The 22821-nt window shown below is 48.1% G+C and overlaps 2 protein-coding genes across 15 annotated transcripts in view; one reads left to right on the forward strand and one right to left on the reverse strand.

Moving 5' to 3' along the window:
* The window catches only part of LOC135055371 (protein FAM217B-like), a 180755-nt gene extending 161482 nt beyond the window's left edge, over positions 1 to 19273 (reverse strand). For 3 of the 8 annotated variants that reach the window (XM_063959360.1, XM_063959358.1, XM_063959354.1), the window contains exon 1: positions 19162 to 19269. The gene's annotated coding sequence lies outside the window, so the exon portion shown is untranslated. Of the gene's footprint in view, positions 1 to 19161 lie in introns of all 8 variants that reach the window. The other 5 variants (XM_063959350.1, XM_063959355.1, XM_063959349.1 and 2 more) reach the window with 4 other exon arrangements.
* A 22-nt stretch (positions 19274 to 19295) lies between these two features.
* The window catches only part of SYCP2 (synaptonemal complex protein 2), a 1046702-nt gene continuing 1043176 nt past the window's right edge, over positions 19296 to 22821 (forward strand). For all 7 annotated transcript variants that reach the window (XM_063959338.1, XM_063959341.1, XM_063959339.1 and 4 more), the window contains exon 1: positions 19296 to 19418. The gene's annotated coding sequence lies outside the window, so the exon portion shown is untranslated. The remainder of the gene's footprint in view (positions 19419 to 22821) is intronic.

Consider the following 22821-nt stretch of genomic DNA (forward strand, 5'->3'; position numbering starts at 1 on the left):
TGGGGGAGATATGTATTTTTAAAGTGTAAAATTCATTGTAACCCTCTACTTTTATTGTCCATATATGTGCCTCCTCCGTACTCCTCCGATGTCCTGAAAAAAGCTGCAGGGTTTATGGCCTTGTCACCGGGAACACCTGTGGTCTGTCTGGGGGATTTCAACAATGTACTGGATATAGCGATGGATAGACTCTCTACTGCTCCCTCTGGTCCACATTCTGGACGGAATGGTTTTGCTGATGTTGTGTCGGGGTTGGGTCTGGTCGATCCCTGGAGACTGAGACATCCATCACTTAAACAATATTCATGTTTCTCACATTCCCACTCCTCGTTCTCTAGGATTGACCTGGCCCTTCTCTCGAGCGATTTGGTTCCTAGGGTTCGGGATAGCAAATATGAGACTAGAGGTATATCAGACCACTCCCCTTTAACATTGGTCTTGGACTTTAATTGCTCTAGAGGCCAGGCTGTGTGGAAGTTTAATCCATTCTGGCTAGTACATATGGGCGCTGGCTCCGATTTGGTGGCTGCATGGCGGGAATTTTTTGAGATAAACAAGACTGGGCAGTCTATCTCTAATTTATGGGATGCGTTTAAGGCCTTTTTGCGGGGAACCTTAATTAAACGAGTGGCTAATTTAAAATCCTTTTTTAGACACCGGGAGTCCGAATTGGAGACCCTAAGTGTTACTGCAGAAGCACAATATTTACAGGATTGTTTAGATAGCTCCAAATCTACATGGTTGTCGGCTCAGAGGGAGTGGAGGGAATATCTCATGGAAAAGACTCAGCATAGGCTCCTCTTCTCCTCTCATGCCTTTTATGCATCTGGGGATAGGCCGGGATCGTATTTAGCCTCCCTGGCACGGGGTGAGAGATCCTCTAACACCATGGTTGAAATTGAGGCCTCAGATGGTACCACTTTATTGCAAACCCCGCAGATTGCATCGGAATTTGTGGCCTATTATCGGCGATTATATAGCACTAAATTAAACTGTACCCCTGGGCAATTGGATGAATATTTACAGACTATACAGGTCCCTTTGCTGACTTGTGAGGCGCGGGACTTCCTCGAGGCACCTATCTCGTCAGAGGAGATCGTGGCTGCTATCAATGCTGCTCCCAATGGGAAGGCTTCGGGGCTAGACGGCATACCGTCTGAGCTCTATAAACGTCATTTAGATTTTTTTGTCCCCCAATTACTTGAGTTATATAATCAGATATTTACACAGGAATCCCTTCCAATATCTATGTCGGAGGCATTGATAGTAGTCCTTCCAAAGCCTGACAAGGATCATAGGAAGGTTGATTCTTATAGACCCATCTCCCTTCTGCCGACCGACGTAAAAATCCTGGCCAAGGTCCTGGCATGTAGACTGAATCAAGTCATTACGCAGCTTATACACCCCGATCAGACGGGGTTTATGCCCCATAAATCGACATCCATTAATCTCAGACGTTTATTTACCCATCTCCAGGTCCCCCGTGAGTCACCCTCATCCATAGTTGTATCATTGGATGCCGCCAAGGCCTTTGATTCCGTAGAGTGGGAGTATTTGTGGAGCACCATGCGCAAATTTGGTATAGGCCCTAACTTTATTAAATTTGTTCGGTTGATGTATTCCTCTCCCCTAGCCAGAGTGACGGTGAATGGTTTTGTATCACATTCCTTCCCTTTGTCTAGAGGTACACGTCAGGGGTGCCCATTGTCCCCTACCCTGTTTGCTATGGCCATTGAACCCCTTGCATGTCTTCTGCGGGCGAACTCTGAGATTTTTGGTTATAAAGTGGGCACCAGGGAGGAGAAAATAGCTTTGTATGCCGATGACATTCTGCTATTTGTGGATCGCTATGCTGAGTCTATGCCTAAGATTTTAGAAATTATCAATGAATTTGGGTGTTATTCTGGGCTCCTGATTAATTGGGAGAAATCCTCCATAATCCCGCTTCAGGGTGAGGTCCCTGCCTCCCCATTGGTTGCTCTCCCATTAAGATGGGTGAATTCCTTTAAATATCTGGGCATTTGGGTATCCAACGACCCTCACAAATTTACCTCCCTCAATGTCGCACCACAGATATCTTATCTTCGCAATAAAGTCAAGGTTTGGGGGAAATTACCCCTGACAGTTACAGGGAGGGTTAATATGGTGAAAATGGTCTTTCAACCCAAACTCCTGTATATTCTACAACAGTCCCCAATATACATCCCTCAGAAGATTTTTAAACAAATTGATGGTTTGCTATCTTCTTTGGTTTGGGCTAGTAAACGGGCACGGTTGAAACTTAATACTCTGACCAGGTTAAAAACATCAGGGGGTTTGGCTCTTCCCAATTTTCGTCTTTATTACTTTGCAGCACAATTAACACATCTCTGGGAATGGGTTAATGACTCTGACATTTCGAGTCTGCACTCACAGGTGGTAATGCAAGAATACCCAGGTGGTTCCCCATTGAGACTGCTTCTTTGTGGAAGCGTCAAAATGTCGGCACTACCACTCATAAAACAATATATTACTATTTGGAGGCTGGTGCACCTTATATTGCAAGGACAGGGCATTGACCCTGACACTCCCCTGGACAATAAATATGGATTGCCGGAGTTGTGTCAGCTTCAGATCAGGGAAGTTTGGGAACCATGGGGAGTGGTTTCATTGGGACACTTATACACTGACGGGATTTTCAGATCCTTTCAGCAACTTCAACATGAATTTAATGTCCCCTCTGCATATTTTTTTCGCTTCCTCCAATTGAGGCACGCTATATCTGCCCAATTTCCTGATGGCCCGCCGGCACTTACTGATTCCCCGGTTAAATTGCTGTTGCAGACGGTGGGATCTGAACATATAGTCTCCAAAATATACGGCCGATTACTTCAAACACATCATATAGACCCTCTTATCTCCCTCAGGACTAAGTGGGAGTCTGATCTAGGTCCATTATCGGATGACATATGGGAGGGCGCTCTGGGATCGAGCCGGCTTTCAACATCATCTGTCCGATATCAGCAAATTCAGTTATTCGTGCTACATAGGGTATATATGACCCCACTGAGACTGTCACATATAGGGGGATCCCATAGCTCAAAATGTCCCAAATGCGGTAATCTGGGAGCAGACTTTTGGCATATGATCTGGCTATGTCCCTTGGTGTCGGTTTTTTGGGAGGAGGTTATACGTGCTATAGTTGATACAGGTATCCCCTCTAACATACTTACACCCATCTCCTGTATATTAGCGGCTATGGATGAGGAGGTTCTGGATCCACCCAGTCGACGCTACATTGTGAACCTTTGTGCTCTGGCCAAGGTTTGTATAGCCAGACTGTGGTTGGCTAATGAAGCCCCAGCCCCACAATCCTGGATTTCTCTAGTTAACACCTCTGTTACACATGAAAAATTTGTATACCTGGCCAGGAATGCGGAAAATAAGTTTATTGCAATTTGGGGGAAGTGGATGAGCTCTCGCTATTTCACTTCACGAATGAGTGTTGCTGAGTCCTAGTAGCATTTAGATACCTGTTACGAGTGCTTCTGTGGGAGTTGTCTGGGGTGTGCGGCTTGCGGCCAGCCGGGTTCAAATGAGTGATAATGTCGTGGCAACGTGAAGTGTGCTATGTGTACAATGTATAATGCCACTGGATCACCACTGCTCTGTTGAAATATGACTCTGACTGGGATAAGTATCCATACGTCCCGCTATGCTTCTTATATAAAACTGTAAGCCTGATGTTGATTTAATGCTTAAAAATTGTTTTATTGTTTTAGTGTGTATTTTATGCTTGTTCTGTATTGCCTTTGGCAATACTTAAATGTTAAATCAATGTAAAAACCAATAAAAAATTTATTGAATTTAAAAAAAAAAAGTTGCTACGTGCGATCAACTCGGAATGACCCCCTCTGTACCATTGATTGTGGAGAACCACTGAATTACTGCTATCGATGTCAAAACCATCTACTACTGATGGTTAGCCATCGCTGTTTTGTACCCATCAATGATCAATTGCCAACCCTAAGTGCCAGAGACAACAATTAGGACCTCAATATAACTTGACATACCCCCACAAAACCAATATATCAGAGCATCACCAATGCACTTATCTATAGAGGGGAATTAAAATTTAAAGTGATGTGCCACTTGGCGCTGCAAACATACAGTATTAGCCAATTATGGTACATATGTACGGGTGCAAGAGAAAACTTGCGATGCAGGAAGATACAATATGCCATTTCATAATGGCACATTGCATCTGTGAGGAGACAAGGGAAAGGGACCTCTAGGACTTGCCTGCATGTTAGAAAGGAAAGAGCCCTATGGGCCAAATTTGGTTTTCTTAAACTGAAGCGCTCAGTCTGCAGAAGCCTTCCAGAAGAAGACAGCAAGGGAATGATCCTTTTAGAAAAACGCTCCTTTAAAGACTGACAACAGGATCCACCAATAAGAAAGGAGGAAGTAGAAAGAATCAGCAGGGAGAATTGTGGGAGTGAAGAAGTAGCAGGGAGAAAGAGACTGTGTTGTGGGGAGGTGAAGGTACACAGCTAGACTCCCTGCAGGTTGGGGTGTCGTCCTTCTCACTGACGTCGGTGATCAGCCACTCTGTGTGCTCTGCTACAGCTGTCATTGCTGGCCAGAACTGGAGGAGATATAGAGTAGCTGGAAAGGGCTTGATGAACTCTAAAGGTGGGTACACACATAACTCTTTTATACCGCATATGGCAGGTAACTTCCGGGTGCCTGACACGAGTGCTTCCCGGGCGCGACCCATCTCAGGCCCCTTTCCAACCCGGCATGGTTGGTGACGTTGCCAATGACACAGTGTGGGCGGCGCTTAGAGATCACATGATCTCCAAGCACAGCCCGTCCATACACGGTGAACGGAAGCCAAGTCAATAAGACCCGGCTCCCATTTACAGAGCACAGCTTGCCGGTTTAAACCCGTGTTCAACCCTGCAAGCTATCCGAGTTGGAATACCGGGTCACTCGACCTGGATTATTCCAACTAGGCTCTTTTAAACCAGCCAGTAACACGAGTTATGTGCGCTCATGTGCAATTACCATGTTACTATCTGGCAGTGTAAAAGGGGTACAGGTTGAGTATCCCCTATCCAAATATTCCGAAATACGGAATATTCCGAAATACGGACTTTTTTGAGTGAGAGTGAGATAGTGAAACCTTTGTTTTTTGATGACTCAATGTACACAAACTTTGTTTAATACACAAAGTTATTAAAAATATTGTATTAAATGACCTTCAAGCTGTGTTTATAAGGTGTATATGAAACATAAATGAATTGTGTGAATGTACACACACTTTGTTTAATGTACAAAGTTATAAAAAATATTGGCTAAAATGACCTTCAGGCTGTGTGTATAAGGTGTATATGAAACATAAATGCATTCTGTGCTTAGACTTGGGTCCCATCGCCATGATATCTCATTATGGTATGCAATTATTCCAAAATACGGAAAAATCCGATATCCAAAATACCTCTGGTCCCAAGCATTTTGGATAAGGGAGACTCAACCTGTATTAGCGATATAGTGACCTATATATCACTAATTTTCCCCTTCCTGAGCGATATAGTTTAATATATCGTCCAGTGTGTATACCGCCACCGAGCGATGCGCTGCCCCACGGATTAACGACCCTTGGCCTCGGCCATGCATGCAACTCAATTTGGACTCATCATTTAAAGCGTGATGCTCCAGCCAGCATCGGCATGACGTCAGTGTGCGATATCATTAGCGACATCGCCTAGTGTGTATGCCCGCCATCGGGCGGCCCGGGAGGGGAAACACTAGGCAATGGCGTTCACCGAGCACATTGCCTAGTGTGTACCCACCTTGAGAGGACTTTATTAGCATAATCCTGCTTGCAGATAGGATAGGAGATACAGATAGGAGATGTATGTATGTATACGGCAGGGATAGGAAAGGAGCACACACCTGGCAGTACATGCGGTACAAGAGCACGGCAGCGTAGGACATCCCCACCATGGCCACCCTGGCAGCGGTCACTTAGGCCAGCACGGTCTTGTTGTGGGTCTCTCAGTCGTACTGTGATCCGCCGCTCCGGAACCCCCGGCCACCCCCCCTACCCTGCGGCCGCACATGCCGTCCAGGGCAGGGCGCTGCACCCAGCCCCCGGCTCTGCACCCTCCACACTGACATCATCCAGTTCACTCTGTCACTTGCCGCCGGAATCGCCGCTAAAATTCCACTCTCGCTCGGTAATCGCAGCCGGGAGTCGGGACTGGAGCCGGAGGACCAGGGCTCATTTCCCCGTGCGGCTTGCTGTACCTGTCTGAGGCTGGTGACTGAGTAGCAGGTACTTTATGCCGGATGTGGGGGCTGCGGTACTTGGGACCTAACCATAGATAGCTCATATCTAAATAGCGCCTGCTTCAGGTGTCTAGGCAGCTGGTCATCATTATCCAGCACCCCCTCCCACACCCGCAGCAAACCCCGCCCCCCAACCCCTCCCCCACTCACGGCACCCCCGCAACCGCCCCTCCCCCACCCGCAGCACCCCCGCAACCGTACCTCCCCATTTGCGTCACCCTCACAAGTTCAACTGCCCCTCCCACACCCGCAGTGGCTCCGGACTCCAACCCCAACCCGCAGCACAAAATTATGATGGGAAGTAATAAGGGTTAAGGGGGTGTAGCCTCTTGCAACGGTGTGAAGAGCGCCCGTAAGGCGCGATGAATCACCTAGTTTTGAATAAGTAGCTGCAGTTTTGCAAGGGTTAAAATAGTATTTTAATACCTACCGGTAAATCCTTTTCTCTTAGTCTGTAGAGGATGCTGGGGACACCATAAGAACCATGGGGTATAGACGGGATCTGCAGGAGACATGGGCACTTTAAGACTTTGAAAGGGGTGAGAACTGGCTCCTCCCTCTATGCCCCTCCTCCAGACTCCAGTTATAGGAACTGTGCCCAGGGAGACGGACATTTCGAGGAAAGGATTTATTGTTAACTAAGGTGGGACACATACCAGCTCACACCTCAAACACGCCATACAACATGGCATTTAACAGAAACTCCAGTCAACGGCATGAAAAACGTCAGCAACAGACTGACCATAATGTAACACAACCCAAGTGTAAACATAACTAATAACTGCAGATAGAGTCCGCACTGGGACGGGCGCCCAGCATCCTCTACGCACTAAGAGAAAAGGATTTACCGGTAGGTATTAAAATCCTATTTTCTCATACGTCCTAGAGGATGCTGGGGACACCATAAGAACCATGGGGTTTATACCAAAGCTGTAGAATGGGCGGGAGAGTGCGGATGACTCTGCAGCACCGATTGACCAAACATGAGGTCCTCATCAGCCAGGGCATCAAACTTGTAAAATTTCGCAAAAGTGTTTGAACCCGACCAAGTAGCTGCTCGGCAGAGTTGTAATGCCGAGACTCCGCGGGCAGCCGCCCAGGATGAGCCCACTTTTCTGGTAGAGTGGGCCTTCACTGATTTCGGTAACGGCAATCCAGCCGTAGAATGAGCATGCTGAATCGTATTACAGATCCAGCGCGCAATGGTCTGCTTGGAAGCAGGCGTTCCAATCTTGTTGGCAGCATACAGGATAAACAGAGCTTCCGTTTTCCTCAGTTGAGCCGTTTTGGCGACATAAATCTTCAAGGCCCTGACAACATCAAGAGATTTTGACTCCGCGAAGGCGTCAATAGCCACTGGTACCACAATAGGCTGGTTCATGTGGAACGAAGTAACCACCTTCGGCAGAAATTGTTGACGAGTCCTCAACTCCGCCCTATCTTCATGGAAGATTAAATAAGGACTCTTGTGAGACAAAGCCGCTAACTCAGACACCCGCCTTGCGGATGCTAAGGCCAATAGCATGACCACTTTCCAAGTAAGAAATTTCAACTCAACCTTCTGTAAAGGTTCAAACCAATGTGAGTGAAGAAAATGCAACACCACGTTAGATCCCATGGTGCCACTGGGGGCACAAATGGAGGTTGGATGTGCAAAACTCCTTTCACGTACTTCTAGAAAGGAGGCCAATTGTTTTTGAAAGAAAACCGATAAGGCCGAAATTTGTACTTTAATCGAGCCTAACTTTAGGCCCGCATCCACACCTGCTTGCAGGAAATGGAGAAAACGCCCTAGCTGAAATTCTTCCGTAGGAGCCTTCTTGGATTCACACCAAGACACATATTTTCTCCAAATACGGTGATAATGTTTAGACGTTACTCCTTTTCTAGCCTGAAGAAGTGTGGGAATAACTTCACTGGGAATACCCTTTCGGGCTAGGATCCGGCGTTCAACCACCAAGCCGTCAAACGTAGCCGCGGTAAGTCGTGGTACACGCACGGCCCCTGCTGTAACAGATCCTCTCGTAGAGGAAGAGGCCAGGGATCTCTTATGAGTAATTCCTGAAGATCTGGATACCAAGCCCTCCTTGGCCAGTCCGGAGCAATGAGGATCACCTGAACCTTTGATCTTCTTATGATCTTTAGCACCTTTGGAATGAGTGGAAGCGGGGGAAACACGTACAACGACTGAAACACCCATGGTGTTACCAGCACGTCCACCCCTATTGCTTGAGGGTCCCTCGACCTGGAACAATATCTCTGAAGTTTCCTGTTGAGGCGAGACGCCATCATGTCTATTTGAGGAATTCCCCAAAGACTTGTCACTTCTGTGAAGACCTCTTGATGAAGACCTCACTCTCCTGGATGGAGATCATGTCTGCTGAGGAAGTCTGCTTCCCAGTTGTCCACTCCTGGAATGAAGACTGCTGACAGAGCGCTTGTACGTCTTTCCGCCCAGCTGAGAAGTTTTGTGGCCTCTGCCATTGCCGCTTTGCTCTTTGTCCGCCCTGGCGGTTTATGGGGGTCATTCCGAGTTGTTCGCTCGTTGCCGATTTTCGCTATACTGCGATTAGTCGCTTACTGCGCATGCGCAAGGTTCGCAGAGCGCATGCGCTTAGTTATTTTCCACAAAAGTTAGGTATTTTACTCACGGCATACCGAAGCTTTTCCATCGCTGTGCTGATCGTAGTGTGATTGACAGGAAGTGGGTGTTTCTGGGCGGAAACTGCCCGTTTTATGGGAGTGTGTGGAAAAACGCAGGCGTTCTACGTGAAAACGCAGGAGTGGCTGGAGAAACGGGGGAGTGGCTGGGCGAACGCTGGATGTGTTTGTGACGTCAAACCAGGAACGAAAAGGACTGAGCTGGTCGCAATGGCAAAGTAAGTCTTGAGCTACTCAGAAACTGCGGGGTAATCGTTACGAGGAAATCAGCGAAGCTTTCGTTCGCAATTCTGCTATGCTAAGATACACTCCCCGTAGGCGGCGGCTTAGCGTGTGCAATGCTGCTAAAAGCAGCTAGCGAGCGAACAACTCGGAATCACCCCATGTGCGCTACTGCTGTTATATTGTCCAATTGTATTAGGACGGGCCGTTTGAAAGAAGACGTTCCACTTGAAGAAGGCCGTTGTAAATGGCCCTTAACTCCAGAACGTTTAAGTGTAGACAAACTTCCTGGCTTGACCATTTTCCTTGGAAGGTTTCCCCCTGTGTGACTGCTCCCCAGCCTCGGAGACTCGCATCCGTGGTTACTAGGATCCAGTCCTGGATCCCGAACCTGCATCCCTCTAGGAGGTGAGAGCTGTGCAGCCACCACAGGAGTGAGATTCTGGTCTTGGAGGATAGGATTATTTTCCGGTGTATGTGCAGATGGGATCCGGACCACTTGTCCAACAGGTCCCACTGAAACACTCTGGCATGGAATCTGCCAAACTGAATGGCCTCGTAGGCCGCCACCATCTTCCCCAGCATTGATGAATTGATACTCTCGCTGGTTTCAGAATTTGTTTGACCAAACTCTGAATTTCCAGAGCCTTCTATTCTGGCAGAAAAACTCTCTGTAATTCCGTGTCCAGAATCATTCCCAAAAACAACAGTCGCTTCGTCGGATTCAACTGTGACTTCGGCAGGTTTAGGAGCCAACCATGTTGTTGCAGAACTGTCAGGGAGAGTGCAATGTCCTGTTCCAGCTTGTCTTTGGATCTCGCCTTTATCAGGAGTCGCCCAGGTAAGGGATAATTGTGACTCCTTGCCTGCGAAGGAGAACCATCATTTCCGCCATTACCTTGGTGAAAATCCTCGGAGCCGCAGACAGACCAAACGGCAACGTCTGAAATTGGTAATGACAATCCTGAGTAGCAAACCTCAGGTAAGCCTGATGAGGAGGATATATGGGGATGTGTAAGTAGGCATCCTTTATGTCGACCGACACCATGAAATCCCCTTCCTCAAGACTGGAGATCACTGCTCGGAGAGATTCCATCTTGAATTTTAATTTTCTTAGGTAAAGATTGAGGGACTTTAGGTTCAGAATTGGTCTGACCGAACCGTCCGGCTTCGGGACCACAAACAGGCTTGAATAAAAGCCTTCTCCCTGTTGTGCCGGGGGAACCCTGACAATGACTTTATTCAGACACAACTTTTGTATTGCATCGCATACTACCTCCCTGTTCGGAAGAGAAGCTGGTAAGGCTGATTTGAAAAAACGTCGAGTGGGAACGTCTTGAAACTCCAGTTTGTACCCCTGGGACACTATTTCTAAAATCCACGGGTCTAGGGCCGAACGAGGCCAGAATTGACTGAAGAGCTTGAGACGTGCCCCCACCGGTGCGGACTCCCGCAGAGGAGCACCAGCATCATGGTCAGGACTTCTGCTCCTGAGAACCTGCCACGGCCGGAGATCTTTTACCTTTTCCTCTTCCTCTATTAGCAAGGAAGGAATAACCTCTGCCTTTTTTGTATTTATTTGGCCGAAAGGACTGCATTTGAAAGTGGTGAGCTTTCTTTTGTTGTGGAGGAACATAAGGCAAAAATGACGACTTAACCGCGGTAGCCGTAGATACCAACTCAGCGAGACCGTCACCAAACAATACACCACCTTTATACGGTAGAGACTCCATAGCTTTCTTAGAGTCAGCATTAGCATTCCATTGATGAATCCACAATGCTCTCCTAGCTGAGACTGCCATGGCATTGGCCCTTGATCCCAAGAGTCCAATATCTCTCGCCGCTTCCTTTAGGTAGGCCGCAGTGTCCCTGATATAACCCAGCATTAAATGGATGGTATCCCTATCCAGGGTATCTATATCAGATGACAAGTTATCTGCCCACTTTTCGATAGCAGTACTCACCCACGCAGATGCAATAGCTGGTCTGAGAAGTGTACCTGTGGTGACGTAAATGGATTTTAGCGTATTTTCCTGTCTACGATCCGCAGGATCCTTAAGGGCTGCCGTGTCAGGAGACGGTAAAGCCACCTTTTTAGACAACCGTGATAGTGCCTTGTCCACAATGGGAGGTGACTCCCACTTTTCTCTATCCCCAGAGGGGAACGGATTTTCCCACATTTTTTCAAAAAGGGTATTCAGTTCATGAGAGGGAGTAAACGTTACCTCAGGTTTCTTTCCCTTATACCTACAGACCCTAGTATCAGGAACAGCAGGGTCCTCGGAGATATGCAACACGTCTTTTATTGCCACAATCATGTACTGAATGCTCTTTGCCAATTTTGGGTCTAATCTGGTATCACTATAGTCGACACTGGAGTCAGTGTCCGTGTCTGCGCAAACGAACGTTTATGTGACCCCGAGGGGGTCTGGACCTGTGATAACACATCCTCCACAGATTTTTTCCATACCTGGTTCTGAGACTCAGATTTATCTAATCTCTTATTAATAAGAGCCACATTAGCATTCAAAGCATTCAACACATTTACCCAGTCAGGAGTCACAGCCGACAGGGTCACTCCCACAGCCGTTTCTGCCCCTAACACAGTCTCCTCCTGGGAAGAGCACTCCGCCTTAGACATGCCGACACACCTGTACCGACACCCACAGACACACTGGGCCAAAAGGGGGACAGACCCACAGTAAAGCCTGTCAGAGAAACACAGAGGGAGTTTGCGAGCTCACAACCCAGCGCTTGTCCCGGTTCTGAAAACTGAATATATAATGCCTCAGACCCTGCAGCGCTTTATAATAACTTATTTAAGCACCAAATTTGCTGTGCCCCCCCCCCCCCCCGTTTTGCACCGTTACTTGTAATAGCAGTGGTGAGGAAGGACCAGCGTCTCTGCAGCTCTGTGGAGAGAAAATGGCGCTGATGAGAGCTGTGAGGGCTAAGCCCCGCCCCCTTCACGGCACGCTTCAGCCCGCTATTTTTTAAAACTAATAATGCTGGCGGGGGTAAGAAGAAAAAAATTATGCAAAAAATAATGTAAGGCACTCCAATTTCACTTTGCCAGCCTGAAAAGAGGATTTTTTATGCTGCCCAGGGCGCTCCTCCCCCCTGTAGTGCCGCTGTGTGTGGGAGCATGGCGCGCAGCGCGATCGCTGTGCGGTACCTCAGAAGCCGTCACTGAAGTCTTCTATCTTCTTCTACTCACCTGTCTTCTGACTTCTAGCTCTGCAAGGGGGGTGACGGCGGGCTCTTGGAGTGAAGAACCCCTAGGCGTACCTAGTGTTCCAAACCCTCAGGAGCTAATGGTGTCCTGTAGCCAAGAAGCAGAGCCTTTAAACTCACTAGAAGTAGGTCTGACTTCTCTCCCCTAAGTCCCACGATGCAGGGAGACTGTTGCCACCAGTCCTCCCTGAAAATAAAAACCTAACATAAAGTATTTTCCGAGAAACTCAGTAGAGCACCTCAGTGTGCATCCAGTCTGCCTGGGCACAGATTCTAAACTGGAGTCTGGAGGAGGGGCATAGAGGGAGGAGCCAGTTCACACCACTTTAAAAGTCTTAAGTGCCCATGTCTCCTGCGGATCCCGTCTATACTCCATGGTTCTTATGGTGTCCCCAGAATCCTCTAGGACGTATGAGAAAATAAGATTTTAAACCTACCGGTACATCTTTTTCTTGTAGTCCGTAGAGGATGCTGGGGACTCCGTAAGGACCATGGGGGGTAGACGGGCTCCGCAGGAGACATGGACACTTTAAGAAAGACTTTAGGTCTGGGTGTGCACTGGCTCCTCTCTCTATGCCCCTCCTCTAGACCTCAGTTAGAGAAACTGTGCCCAGAGGAGATGGACAGTACGAGGAAAGAATTTTTGTTAATCCAAGGGCAAGATTCATACCAGCCACACCAATCACAACGTATAACTTGTGTATCAAGTATACAGTTAACAGTATGAAAAAATAACGTAGCATCAGTCCAACCTGATGGAACTATAACATAACCCTTATGTAAGCAAAACTATATACAAGTCTCGCAGAAGTAGTCCGCACTTGGGACGGGCGCCCAGCATCCTCTACGGACTACGAGAAAAAGATTTACCGGTAGGTTTAAAATCTTATTTTCTCTAACGTCCTAGAGGATGCTGGGGACTCCGTAAGGACCGTGGGGATTATACCAAAGCTCCCAAACGGGCGGGAGAGTGCGGATGACTCTGCAGCACCGATTGAGCAAACCTTAGGTCCTCCTCGGCCAGGGTATCAAAGTTATAGAATTTTGCAAAGTTGTTTGAACCCGACCAAGTAGCAGCTCGGCACAGTTGTAGTGCCGATACCCCTCGGGCAGCTGCCCAAGATGAGCCCACCTTCCTAGTGGAATGGGCCTTGACTGATTTTGGTAACGGCAATCCAGCCGTAGAATGCGCCTGCTGGGTGGTATTACAGATCCAGCGAGCAATAGTCTGCTTCGAAGCAGGGGCGCCAACCTTGTTGGCTGCATATAGGACAAACAGTGCTTCCGTTTTCCTGACTCTAGCCATTCTGGCCACATAAATTTTCAAAGCCCTGACTACATCAAGGGACTCAGAATCCTCCAAATCCCATGTAGCCACAGGCACCACAATAGTTTGGTTCATTTGAAAAGATGACACCACCTTAGGCAAAAATTGAGGACGGGTCCGCAATTCCGCCCTATCCATATGGAAAACCAGATAGGGGCTTTTATGAGACAAAGCCGCCAATTCCGACACTCGCCTAGCCGAAGCCAAGGCTAATAACATGACCACCTTCCAAGTGAGATATTTTAACTCCACCGTTTGAAGTGGTTCAAACCAGTGCGACTTAAGGAAACTCAACACCACGTTAAGGTCCCAAGGCGCCACCGGAGGTATAAAAGGAGGCTGAATATGCAGCACTCCCTTTACAAAAGTCTGTACTTCTGGGAGAGAAGCCAATTCTTTTTGAAAGAAAATGGATAAGGCCGAAATCTGAACCTTAATGGATCCTAACTTTAGGCCCAAATTCACTCGTTTGTAGGAAGTGCAGGAAACGGCCCAGATGGAATTCTTCCGTAGGAGCATTCCTGGCCTCACACCAAGAAACATATTTTCGCCATATACGGTGATAATGTTTAGCTGTCACGTCCTTCTTAGCCTTTATCAGCGTAGGAATGACCTCATCCGGAATTCCTTTTTCCGCTAGGATCCGGCGTTCAACCACCATGCCGTCAAACGCAGCCGCGGTAAGTCTTGGAACAGACATGGCCCCTGTTGTAACAGGTCCTGTCGTAGAGGAAGAGGCCACGGATCTTCTGTGAGCATTTCCAGCAGATCCGGATACCAGGTCCTTCTTGGCCAATCTGGAACAATGAGAATTGTTCTCACTCCTCTTTTTCTTATTATTCTCAATACCTTGGGTATGAGAGGAAGAGGAGGAATCACATACACCGACTGGAACACCCACGGTGTCACTAGGGCGTCTACTGCTACCGCCTGAGGATCTTTTGATCTGGCGCAATACCTCTGTAGCTTTTTGTTGAGACGGGATGTCATCATGTCTATCTGGGGCAGTCCCCACTGACTTGCAATCTGTGCGAAGACTTCCCGATGAAGTCCCCACTTCCCTGGATGCAGGTCGTGTCTGCTGAGGAAGTCTGCTTCCCAGTTGTCCACTCCCGGAATGAACACAGCTGACAGTGCGCTTACATGATTTTCCGCCCAGCGAAGAATCTTGGTGGCTTCCGCCATTGCCACCCTGCTTCTTGTGCCGCCTTGGCGGTTTACATGAGCCACTGCGGTGATGTTGTCCGACTGGATCAGAACTGGTTGGTCGCGAAGTAAGTTCTCCGCCTGACGTAGGGAGTTGTATATGGCCCTCAGTTCCGGGATGTTGATGTGAAGACAAGTCTCTTGACTTGTCCAGAGTCCTTGGAAGTTTCTTCCCCTTGTGACTGCTCCCCACCCTCTGAGGCTCGCGTCAGTGGTCACCAGGATCCAATCATGAATGCCGAACCTGCGTCCTTCCAAAAGGTGAGCCCTCTGCAGCCACCACAGGAGAGATACCCTGGCCCTGGGGGACAGGGTGATCCGCTGATGAATTTGTAGATGTGATCCGGACCACTTGTCCAAAAGGTCCCATTGGAAAGTCCTTGCATGGAACCTGCCGAAGGGAATGGCCTCGTATGTTGCCACCATTTTTCCCAGGACTTGAGTGCAATGATGCACAGACACTTGTTTTGGCTTCAATAGGTTCTTGACTAGAGTCATGAGTTCCTGAGCCTTTTCTATCGGGAGAAAACCCTTTTTCTGGTCTGTGTCCAGAACCATGCCCAAGAAGCTCAGACGAGTCGTAGGAACCAGCTGCGACTTCGGGATATTGAGAATCCAGCCGTGTTGCTGTAACACCTTCACTGAAAGTGACACACTGTTCAGTAACTTCTCTCGTGATCTGCTTTTATGAGGAGATCGTCCAGGTACGGGATAATTGTGACACCCTGCTTGCGCAGGAGTACCATCATTTCTGCCATTACCTTTGTGAAAATCCTCGGGGCCGTGGAAAGCCCAAACGGCAACATCTGAAATTGGTAATGACAATCCTGTACCGCAAATCTCAGGTACGCCTGATGAGGTGGATATATGGGAACATGAAGGTATGCATCCTTTATGTCCAGGGATACCATAAAATCCCCCCCTTCCAGGCTTGCGATGACCGCTCTGAGCGATTCCATTTTGAACTTGAACCGTTTTAAGTATAGGTTCAGGGATTTTAAATTCAATATGGGTCTGACCACACCGTCCGGTTTCGGAACTACAAACAGGGTGGAGTAGTATCCCTTCCCTCTCTGAAGTAGGGGAACTTCGATCACCACTTGTTGAAGACACAATTTGCGAATAGCATTTAACACTATCTCCCTTTCCAGAGGAGAAGTCGGTAGAGCCGATTTGAAAAACCGGCGAGGAGGCACCTCTTCGAATTCCAGCCTGTATCCCTGAGAAACAATTTCTATTGCCCAGGGATCCACCTGTGAGTGAACCCAGATGTGGCTGAAAAGTCGAAGACGTGCCCCCACTGCGGCGGACTCCCCCAGCGGAGCCCCAGCGTCATGCGGTGGATTTTGCAAAGGCCGGGGAGGATTTCTGTTCCTGGGAACTAGCTGTGCAGCTTTTTACCTCTGGCAAGAAAGGACGATCCACGCACTCTTTTGCTTTTATTTGAACGAAAGGACTGCATTTGATAATGTGGCGCTTTCTTAGGTTGTGAGGGAACATAAGGCAAAAAATTCGATTTACCTGCCGTAGCTGTGGAGACCAGGTCTGAGAGACCTTCCCCAAACAATTCCTCCCCCTTGTAAGGTAAAACCTCCATATGTCATTTTGAGTCGGCATCACCTGTCCACTGCCGGGTCCAGAGCACTCATCTAGCAGAGATTGACATAGCGTTTATTCTGGAACCCAGTAAACTAATGTCTCTTTGAGCATCCCTCATATATAAGACAGCATCCTTTATATGGCATAGGGTCAATAAAATGGTATCCTTATATAGGGTCTCAATCTCCACCGATAAGGAATCTGTCCATGCTGCTACCGCGCTACAAACCCAGGCCGACGCAATTGCCGGTCTGAGTAATGTACCAGAATGTGTCTAAATGGATTTCAAGGTAATCTCCTGCTTGCGGTCTGCAGGATCCTTGAGGGTAGCCGTATCTTGTGATGGCAGCGCAATCTTTTTTGACAAGCGTGTCAACGCTTTGTCCACCTTAGGGGATGATTCCCACCGTACCCTGTCCGTTGGCGGGAAAGGATACGCCATAAGAATCCTTTTGGGAATCTGCAGTTTTTTGTCTGGAGATTCCCAAGCTTTTTCACATAATTCGTTCAACTCATGTGAGGAGGGATTAGTTACCTCGGGCTTTTTTCCCTTATACATGTGTACCCTCGTGTCAAGGACAGGGGGTTCCTCTGTGATATGCAACACTTCTTTTATTGCAATAATCATATATCGAATACATTTAGCCACTTTCGGCTGTTGCTTTAGATCATCGTAGTCGACACTGGAGTCCGAATCCGTGTCGGTATCAGTGTCTGCTATTTGGGATAGTGGGTGCTCCTGAGACCCTGAAGGTCCCGGCGACATAGGGACAGACACGGGTTCACTCCCTGACTGTTCCTTAGCCTCAGCTTTGTCTAATCTCTTGTGCAATAAGTTCACACTAGCACTTAAAACATTCCACATATCCACCCAATCAGGTGTCGGCACCGCCGACGGAGACCTCACATTCATTTATACGCTCCCCCTCCTCTCTAGGGGAGCCTTCTACCTCAGACATGTCGACACACGCGTACCGACACACCACACACACAGGGAACCTCTTATCTGAAGACAGTTTCCCCACCAGGCCCTTTGGAGAGACAGAGAGAGAGTATGCCAGCACACACCCCAGCGCTGTATGACCCAGGACAAAAACACAATAATATTATGTTTACCTAGATAGTGCTGTTTACATATACAATATGCGCCAATTTTGTGCCCCCCCTCCTCTTTAAAACCATCTGTCTACCGTGGTATAAGCAGGGGAGAGTCCGGGGAGCTTCCTCTCAGCCGTGTTGTGGAGAACAAATGGCGCTGTGAGTGCTGAGGGAGAAGCCCCGCCCCCTCGGCGGCAAGCTTCTGTCCTGCTGAAAATCTCAAAATTTGGTGGGGGCTCTTATATATGTACAGTGCCCAGCTGTACATATACTTATTTTTGCCAAAAGAGGTGTATATGCTGCCCAGGGCGCCCCCCCTGCGCCCTTACAGTGACTGCCGTGTGTGAGGTGTATGGGAGCAATAGCGCACAGCTGCAGTGCTGTGCGTTACCTCAGTGAAGATCATGAAGTCTTCTGCCGCCTCTGAAGTCTTCTTTTCTTCTCATACTCACCCGGCTTCTATCTTCCGGCTCTGTGAGGAGGACGGCGGCGCGGCTCCGGGACGAACTCCAGGGTGAGACCTGTGTTCTGACTCCCTCTGGAGCTAATGGTGTCCAGTAGCCTAAGAAGCCTGTTGCCAGCAGGCTCCCTGAAAATAAAAAAACCTAACAAATATACTTTCTGTCAGGAAGCTCAGGAGAGCTCCCTGAAGTGCACCCATCTCCTCTGGGCACAGTATCAAATTGAGGTCTAGAGGAAGGTCATAGAGGGAGGAGCCAGTGCACACCCAGACCTAAAGTCTTGGTTGATTCTATTTCGGAGTGGGAGAAGGGACCTTCTGACGTATCTAGGGGAGGAGACACGTCACCAGGGGGAGGAGCTACGGGCGAACAGGGTACCCGAAAAGTACCCTCGCGGGCTCGCCACGCTTCGGGCTCGGTGGCTCGCCACCTGATTACTAAAGGTAATAGTTGGTGGCGTGAATAGTAGAGGAACTATCCCGCTGGCCTAGCTCCTCCCCCTTGTGTTGTGACTCCTCCCCCAGACGGAAAAGGTCCCTTAACCCACTTCATTCTAGCATCTACCCTAAAGTCTTTCTTAAAGTGCCCATGTCTCCTGCGGATCCTGTCTCACCCCCATGGTTCTTATGGAGTCCCCAGCATCCTGTAGGACGTTAGAGAAATAGTCTTGGGCCGCAATTTTACAGTTGAAAAAAATGTGTTGGGCCAAGTAAAATAAAATTTGGTCATATGCAAGTGACCACCACCCATGTTTTTTTTTTTAAATGTTTTTCCCAATGTTAACTGAATGACCCAACTTGATTTAATACGCGTTTAAATAACAAGCCGGAGTTCAAATAAGAAGTGAAAAAGCTGCAGGCCGAACTATAGGCAGCCAGCTTCAGCCTTGTTTACATAAAAGGTTGCAGAGGGCCAAACCACTGGTGATGAAAATGCCATCATCTAGTGCAGAGACGGGCCACCCTTGCTCGTCAGGCACAACACCTGGCTTATTTACTTGTCAATCAAGTTACTTACATTTGGCAACCACACTCTATATATCGGTGTAGAAGAGGTTTAGTACGAGTCACTGCCATAATTACAGTAGTCAATGGCCAGCACAGAGAATGAGGTAGACCGAACTGGTAACCGTCACATGGTCAGATGCCCGGGGAGGGGGCGGAGCACTGCGAGCCACACGACCCGGATTTTACAGATCATGTGATAAATATACCCGGATGGAGCTGCCCGTGGAATGGCGGGAAATTGGAAAATCAGTAACTTTCTCCGCTGAGGTAAGGCTTCCGCGGACGGGCGCAGGGCTGCGAGTGGCCAACATTGCGCCAGGGTCTGCCGGCGGAGGGAGACAGCGGTTATATGTGATTTAGGAGTAATCGCATTCAGGGGGAGATGTGCTAAGCCTGAAAAGTGATAAATATCACTGTGGTAAAGCACCAGCCAATCGGCTCCTAACTGCCATATTACAGGCTGTATTTGAAAAATGACAGGAGCCGATTTTCTGGTACTTTATCACTGTGATATTTATCACTTTTCAGGCTTCGTACATCTGGCCCTCACTGCGCAAAGAAGACTCCTGTCTCCTCCTAATGAGCAAGAGGCAGAGTGATTAGTGGTTGTCATGAGTGTGTTATGCTACTGATATTACATTTCGTGGCCAGGCTGGTGGTCTGAAATCTTAATCGACCAGTCTTGGTATATAGGGCCTAATTCTGAGTTGATCGCAGCAGAAAATTTGTTAGCAGCTGGGCAAAACCATGTGCACTGCAGGGGGGACAGATATAACATGTGCAGAGAGAGTTAGATTTGGGTGGGGTGTATTCAAACTGAAATCTAAATTGCAGTGTAAAAATAAAGCAGCCAGTATTTACCCCGCACAGAAACAAAATAACCCACCCAAATCTAACTCTCTCTGCAAATGTTATATCTGCCCCCCCTGCAGTGCACATGGTTTTGCCCAATTGCTAACTTTCTTGCTACTGCGATTAACTCAGAATTACCCCCATAGTCTGTTTAGCTGGCTACGAACTATGCAATTATGTGTCCAAACTGGCTGGTTGGAAACAAAATCTGGTAATGTCTGGGAGGAAATGACAATCAACCATTTGCTCCCAAAATCCGGAAAACAGACAAAAATAGTTGGATAAATTGGTTGAATCAAATAGATTTAACCAATTTGTTGGCATGACCATTTTTGTCTGTTTAGCAGTGTGTGGGAGCAAAGGTTGATTGACTTTTTTTACTCCCAGACATCAGATTTTTGTTACAACCACAAAGATTGGACAGATAATCTCAAGCAGGGTACCCATTAAATGATGTGTAGTGATATCGTCAGCGATGGGACATTCCAATGCTGGGCCCGATGCTGGCAGTGACAAGTGGGGGTGGTAGTTTGGTAGCATGCCCCTCACTGGCGATGTTGCTGACGACACATGGGAGCATATATTCACTGACATAGTGCATAAGCACTAGATGATATTGTGAACAATATGTTCGAATCGGACAGAAGATTATAAGGGGACGTTAGGGAATATGAAACTTAATAAAGACAGTTATTTTTTGGTCTTTCTGCTTGGTGTAACCATGTGGCCTGTTTTCAAAATAGGGTGATAACTTGCTACTTATCTGTTAGAAAATGAAATTCACCCTGATTTATCAATAAAAATATCACCAATGCACTGCTCCCTGGAAATACTGTCCGGCAGCGGTAAGAGTACTTGCAGTGGCACCCTGGGGTTCCTCGGGGTACTTTTAGGGGTGCCCTGGGTTGGTGGTCCAGTACCTATTGAAATAATTTCCTGTCAATGTAATTGGGAAAACCAGTGCTTGTGGCTTCCAATCATAAAATATGTGGACAAACAAAAGTAAATTATGTCCTTCATGACATAAATGAACCTAAGTATAACATATAAACACAATTTCTCTAACGTCCTAGTGGATGCTGGGGACTCCGTAAGGACCATGGGGAATAGACGGGCTCCGCAGGAGACAGGGCACTTTAAGAAAGAATTAGGATACTGGTGTGCACTGGCTCCTCCCTCTATGTCCCTCCTCCAGACCTCAGTTTGAATCTGTGCCCGGACGAGCTGGGTGCACCTTAGTGAGCTCTCCTGAGCTTGCTAAAAAGAAAGTATTTTGTTAGGATTTTTTATTTTCAGAGAGATCTGCTGGCAACAGACTCTGCTACGTGGGACTGAGGGGAGAGAAGCAGCCCTACTCACTAGAAGATAGGTCCTGCTTCTTAGGCTACTGGACACCATTAGCTCCAGAGGGATCCTACACAGGAACGCACCCTTGGTCGTCCGATCCCGGAGCCGCGCCGCCGTCCCCCTCGCAGAGCCATAAGACAGAAGCCGGCGTGAGAAGCAAGAATTCGAAATCGGCGGCAGAAGACTCCAGTCTTCATCTGAGGTAGCGCACAGCATTGCAGCTGTGCGCCATTGCGCCCACACTAAACCCACACACTCCGGTCACTGTAGGGTGCAGGGCGCAGGGGGGGCGCCCTGGGCAGCAATTGGGAACCTCTTGGCAAAAAGCAGCATATATACAGTTGGGCACTGTATATATGCATGAGCCCCCGCCATTATTTTACACACAAAACGCGGGACATAAGCCCGCCGCTAAGGGGGCGGGGCCTTCTTCCTCAGCACTCACCAGCGCCATTTTCTCTCCACAGCTCCGCTGAGAGGACGCTCCCCAGGCTCTCCCCTGCAGAATCGCGGTAGAAAGAGGGTGAAAAGAGAGGGGGGGCACATAAATTTGGCGCAAAAACAGATTTACAGCAGCTACTGGGTTAACACTAAGTTACTGTGCGTTTCCTGGATCATATAGCGCTGGGGTGTATGCTGGCATACTCTCCAAAAGGCCTTGTGGGGGAACTGTCTTCAAATAAAGCATCCCCTGTGTGTGTGGTGTGTCGGTACGCTTGTGTCGGCATGTTTGACGAGGAAGGCTATGTGGAAACAGAGCGGGTACAAATGAATGTGGGGTCGCCGACGACACCCGATTGGATGGATATGTGGAAGGTTTTAAATGATAATGTTAATTCCTTGCATAAAAGGTTGGATAAAGCTGAAGCCTTGGGACAGTCAGGGTCTCAACCTATGCCTGATCCTACAGCGCAGAGGCCGTCAGGGTCTCAGAAGTGCCCACTATCCCAAATTGTTGACACAGATATCGACACGGATTCTGACTCCAGTGTCGATGGCGATGATGCAAAGTTGCAGCCTAAAATGGCTAAAGCCATCCGCTACATGGTTATAGCAATGAAAGATGTGTTACACATCACAGAGGAAACCCCAGTCCCTGACAAGAGGGTTTATATGTATGGGGAAAAAAGGCAAGAGGTGACCTTTCCCCCTTCACATGAGTTAAATGAGTTATGTGAAAAGGCTTGGGAATCTCCAGATAGGAAACTGCAGATTTCCAAACGGATGCTTATGGCGTATCCTTTCCCGCCAACGGACAGGTTACGCTGGGAATCCTCCCCTAGGGTAGACAAAGCTTTAACACGCTTATCCAAGAGGGTAGCCCTGCCGTCACAGGATACGGCCACCCTAAAAGATGCTGCAGATAGAAAGCAGGAGGGTATCCTGAAATCCATATATACACATTCAGGTACCCTGCTAAGGCCGGCAATTGCGTCGGCCTGGATGTGCAGTGCTGTAGCAGCATGGACAG

Source organism: Pseudophryne corroboree, chromosome 3 (assembly GCF_028390025.1).
Source record: "Pseudophryne corroboree isolate aPseCor3 chromosome 3, aPseCor3.hap2, whole genome shotgun sequence".
NCBI lineage: Eukaryota > Metazoa > Chordata > Amphibia > Anura > Myobatrachidae > Pseudophryne > Pseudophryne corroboree.